Below are 5782 nucleotides of genomic sequence, written 5' to 3'. Positions count from 1 at the left end.
AGCCTGCTGCTTCTCATAAGTAGCTCTATTCAACCACACCTAGCTCTAGAGCTCATCTCTAGAGTACAATGCTCGGAAATTGCAAATTTAGTAACATGACTAACACAAGCATAGTGACGAGGATGGGGACCTTAATCTAAGAATTCAAGATTAAAGTCTTATTTTGGGCTCTTCTCCGGCAAATATGAGGGGTGAGTGTTGGTCGCCACACTGTTGCAGCTTCACACTCTTTCTCAATGCTTTTGAGGCCGAGATGTTCTAAAGTATTTCACCACATCTTGTTCCAGGTTTATTCGTGTCAAAAGTTCTTGATTTCAGGTGTTAGATTCCACAACGGAAACCCCAACCTGTGGTTACCAGGACCCAGGATTAACTCAACCATGATGGTGATTGCCGTACATTGGAAATGTTTTTGGGATAGAATAGATTTAATGTTTGCATCGGCTCCTCATTTTAGAGTTTTTACTCTTGGGGAGCTTACAGAGAGCCGTTGTATTATCCCTAACATACCTGAACATGAGGCCTTCCACGCTGTTCAGAGTTTTAAAATTTTATTTGCAAATTTTGGAATGTAAAATCATACCTCAATTAGATTTATTTGCTCATCCTTCTAATTATCTGTTTATACTAATTATCGCAATACATCGAAGACAAATCGTCTCTGAATCATTTAGGAATGACGTAGTGTGATGAGGGCAGCCAGTTAACCCAGATAAGTAAACATGTAATCTCCGGGGTCTGTCGTATACGTAAAGCTAGTATAACAGTATTTTAGATGTTGTATAATGTTGTATGATATAGACGTCAAGTAGGGCTTGCTCGTATGATACGCCTGACACGCGAGGGGGGCTGCGACCTGGGGGGGGTATACGCAACCGGAACGATGACGTTATAACCTGTGGATCTCTACAAGAGATCCAAGCTACTACGGAGCGTGTTGCGTCGTACCCGCTAGATTTGTATCATCATTAATATCTGTCGTTTAACATTTCACCCTGCTGCAGTTAAGAGTACTATAGTTTGTATATTTCTGAATGTCATCGTTCATGGATGAGATGAGAGGCGATCTATTTAAAAAGCAGAGTTTGGTATTAGTCTCTCTGTTAGTCCAGTTACTCTGTAGCATGTTGTAAACCTTCGTATAATAGTTCAGCTGGTATCACACAGTATTATAGATGGTATTGCATTTATTTGTTCTCAAGTGGTTGGTGGTGTGTGGCGTTAGGGTAGTGCTGGTGGGGTGTCGTAACACACCATGTTGTCTACATACATTCTGCGCACCATGACAAACTGGCCTGTAAGTATTATGAGCTGTGCCTACTGCTCTCTGTCTGTCATCCCTCCGCCCTGTTTTTTTGATTGTTTGGAGTTTCGATGAGGAAGCTAAACTTGTTCCGATGCTACTCTGGATAGTAGGACTGTTTAGCGCTATGTAATACTACAGCACCGTGCCCCGCCGATGAACCATCCTCCCCAGCATGCGTGCTCGTGAGATGATCGCAATACAACAAAGACTTGGATGTACGATAGTGCAGAGCAGGAGGCGTGGATGATACTCGTTAAACCAGCGGTGTACTATACATAGGTGTACGAACTCTGGGGAACAATCTCGGAACTAACTCTTTAACTTTTTAGATTTTCGCCCTTCTCAGTATCGCACTTGGAGATAGATATCAAAAACTATAGTACGTATTTCTGTCAGTAGGTGTGTAAATGGTTACGCACATGATTAATTGGACAGAAGTATTTAAGCTAGCTACAGCTTGATTCATTGACAACTTCACCGCACTGCCTCTGACCCCTCTCGCGAGAACGTCTGGGGACCTTACGGAGAACTTAGAGAGAGAGGTTGAAGGATGGCTAGGTGTCAGACATGGGATAATACACGTCGGCGGCCTGCGGCTAGTGGGGGTAAAGGTTCGAGCAATGCAATACGGTAGTAGGATCTATTAGTAGAGCGATAGTCTTGACGCGGAGCGCGTGAGATAATCACCAAGTTATATATGACCTTGTTACTATACGACAGACCCCCTCTCGTATACTTATCTGGTAAATGGCCTACCAACAACTCCTTTCTTTTTGACAGGTTGGTCTTTGATGGATTGCTAAGTAGTTATAAACAGAATTAACTTGGAAGGCATGAGCAATAATACTATGGTTTTTCATTATCAAATTTGCAAATACAATTTTAAAACTCTGGGAAACGTGGAAGGCTATGTTCAGTTGGATATAAAACGGCTCTCTGTAAAGCTCCCCAAGTGTTAAAACTCTATAATGGAGCCGATGCAAACATTAAATTTATTCTAGCACAAAAAACATTTCCATTTTCGCATCTCATCATGGTTGATTATTCAATGGGGCCTGGTAAATCCCACAGTTGGGGTTTCGTTGTGGAATCTAACACATGAAATCAAGAAATTTTGACACAATAAACTGGAACAAGTGTGGTGATTACTTTAGAACATTCTCGCCTCTTAAAGCTTGTGAAGAATGAGTGTGAAGCTGCAAAGTGTTGCGACCACAATACTCCCCTATATTTGCCGGAGAGAAGAGCCCAAAAAATAAGGACTTTAATCTTGAATTATTAGATTAGGTCCCTTACCTCGTCACTATATTGTGTTAGTCATGTTACTAAAAGTTGCTATTTCCGAGCAATTATTGTACTATAGAGATTGAGCTTCTAGAGCTAGAGTTGGTGAATTGAGCTACTTTGAGAGCGCAGCTTTATTGCGTGGGCACAGAGAGCGCGAATAGAGGGTGGGATCTAGAGGGACACTAGAGGGAACTAAAGGGAACAAGAGGGAACTAGGGGAAACTTGAGGGAACTAGAGGGAACTAAAGGGAATTAGTGAACTAGAGGAACTAGAGGGAACTAAAAGAACTAGAGCGGAATCTAGAGCTTTACGAGGGAAATAGAGGAAACTAAAGGGGGAACTAGAGGAAACTAACGGGAACTAGAGGGAACAAGAGAAGGGAACAGGAGATCAAAACACTCTCACTGGGTACCAGGGACAAAGGGATTCGCGGCATGTCACGAAATAGCGAAATTTCCCATTCTCGCGACAAATTTTATGTATGTTTATATACCCGGAAATTGTATTCGCGGTATTTCGCGGCTATCGACGATTTTTGGACAAAATCGCGCGAATTCCTTTGTCCCTGGGTCTGGAGTACAAGTACAGTGTAAACTGAACAATGTACAATGCTACACTGTACTGCGGAGTGCAATAGAGGTACATTTTACGTCATGGAAGCGACCTCGTTTTTGAGTCTTTCCAATTTATCAGAAAGATTTGTGTGCCACCGTATATCAGGGTTGGCTGTTTTTTACATTTCCCCAGACGATGCAAGAAACATTTCTGAGCTATATAACGTCACCTCAAAACTCTCTTAACAGATTCGAAGGGACCCTATGAACTACGCCGCTTTCTGATACTTTTAAAATATCCACTTATAAATGCAAATTTTATCTTTGCTTTAACCAAACCATATGAATATTATCTATGGGACGTTTTTAACGACTTCCCAGACAATATTGTTATGGTATGATATTTATTTAAATAACCAGATGATGATTGTGATTTTTAGGAAACAATACCGACAAAGACATTACTAAGACGTTCTTTTAAATCGATAAAGTTATTATGTATATATGTATACTAAGCAGAATGGAGACCGTACCAGATCATGAATGTCTTAGTTTTGAGGGCCGTCAGATCTGAAGTCATCTCTTATAACAACTCAAATTAATTTAAAGTAGCCTAATTCTAAGTTTTCTCTTTGAAATCCTACATTTCTGTCACGACAAACAGACAAATGTAATGATATACGCTTCAAATCTTACAGCAGCCACCAATACCTCAATCCGTATTATTAAGTTATCATATAGTTTTGAGTTGCTAGATGTCCTGACAGAGACAGGGAAGGCTGCGACATCATGAGACTAGTGGGAAAACAAACAACACGAATAGATTTCAAGCTCGTAAAGGATCGTTCGCTTGAGATCGGGAGAGATTTAAAAACTCTAGTTCGAATTCTCTTGTTGAATTTTTAGTACGTGTCGAACTTTAATCCAGGTGCGCACTTTAGTTCGGACAGAGTAGAACCTTAGGGTTTGTCGAACTACAGTACATGTCAGAACTGAGTACGTGTCGAAACTTGAGCACTTGTACGTCTGATTCTTGATTTCTAATGAACTACGCTGCGAGGTCACAGCTGAAAAGTTTATATATACAACAATACTCCAATTGTATATAGAATGAAGTCCAAGGTATATTGTTTATACATGATATGTAAATATCCTTTTCAAAGTAGTAGAAATTTTATAGTCCATGATATCCTATTGTTTTAGCGCCTAATTCAGTAAAATTATTTCCGGGGGACTGCGGCCTCAGCTCTCGGAATTCCACTCGGAGCCGGCGCTTCCCGCCGATACTCGACTACCCTTTCAAAAAAACCCTGCGCACGCTCCTGAAGTCCATTAAAAGTTATATTGTTGCTACATGGTATCTAAATATCTGCAAGTCACGTCCAAGCAACATACTTATTTGGCGAACATCTTTAAAACGAAATAATGTCTTTATTCGCATTTCATCTCCCAAGGAACGTACTCAAATATAATTTCTAAATTTGCTCACAATCTCATATGACAAATGTCAAATCTAATGTCTATAAATTTAGCTCAACCTCATATGAAAATGCCTCAAATCTAATGTCCCCCCCCCCCTATATATCCCCCCCCCTCCCCCCCCCCCCCCCTTATGATATATATATATATCGTCCCATATCCTTGCTCACCTCTCATTTTTAAGTGCTCTATAAAAAAAGTGTCTTGCAGCTCCAAACATCCAAAAAAGCATTCTCTAAGCATCATGATCACTAATTGTAAGTTGTACACTTTAATAAGCTCTGTTTCTACAATATTATTCATGCTTTTAGCGAGAATGTAGACATAGTATGTAAATCTAATATACTATATTTTATCACAATGTAAACACTGTAATATAACTGGTTTGTGAACAAGGATCTAAAGCTTTCTATTAAATTTTCAAGCTATTAGCACCACTATAGTGTATCCAGACTGGGTGACAATGAGCACGTGCGTCGGCGTCAATTGGCGCAAGTGCGCGGTGACAAAGTGCCCGTGCGTTTCATATGATGACGTCATCCTTAGTTGAAAGGTCGTTGAATAGGTAGCTTGAATAGTGAGATTACAAACTCCTTATTTTTTTTTTCGGGCAATTTAAGCTATTGATTTTCTTAACCGTGTTATCACTCGGTTAATTTTCAACAGAGGTCGGACTGAACACACAAAATGTTTTGACCAAAAATCAGGTATTGGGGTTGTTCAATCTTTCTTTCACTCTTTTCTCCGACCTTTCGAACGGCCACTGTATATTCAGGAGCGTTCAGTGGATACTCTCACTATCCTTTCAATTGGTAGCTGAGTCGTAAGCATGATAGTCTGCAGCGTCTATAACCTTCACAGTTCACCCCCATCTGCTCGTGAGCCATCTGCGCGACTTCAAGTCAGCACGTGCACAAACAGTCACACATCCTATCATGGTCACGTTCTCCGTACATGGAATATAACAATGTTACTGATCTAGTTTGAACTGATATAGTTTAAAATGATCTAGTTTAGAAAACTGATCTAGGTTTGATCCCGGTCTAGTTTGATAGTTGTTTAGTTTGAATCTAGTTATACGATCCAAAGAGTTTGCCCTGATGTTCAGCAGGAGAGTACGTGATTTGAATGATGTAAAATTGAAAGTCCACAAGA

Source organism: Bolinopsis microptera, chromosome 13 (genome assembly GCF_026151205.1).
Source record: "Bolinopsis microptera isolate Bmic1 chromosome 13, MBARI_Bmic_1.0, whole genome shotgun sequence".
NCBI classification, from domain to species: Eukaryota; Metazoa; Ctenophora; class Tentaculata; order Lobata; family Bolinopsidae; genus Bolinopsis; species Bolinopsis microptera.
The sequence above is the reverse complement of the archived record's forward strand: the minus strand, read 5'-3'. Positions refer to the sequence as shown.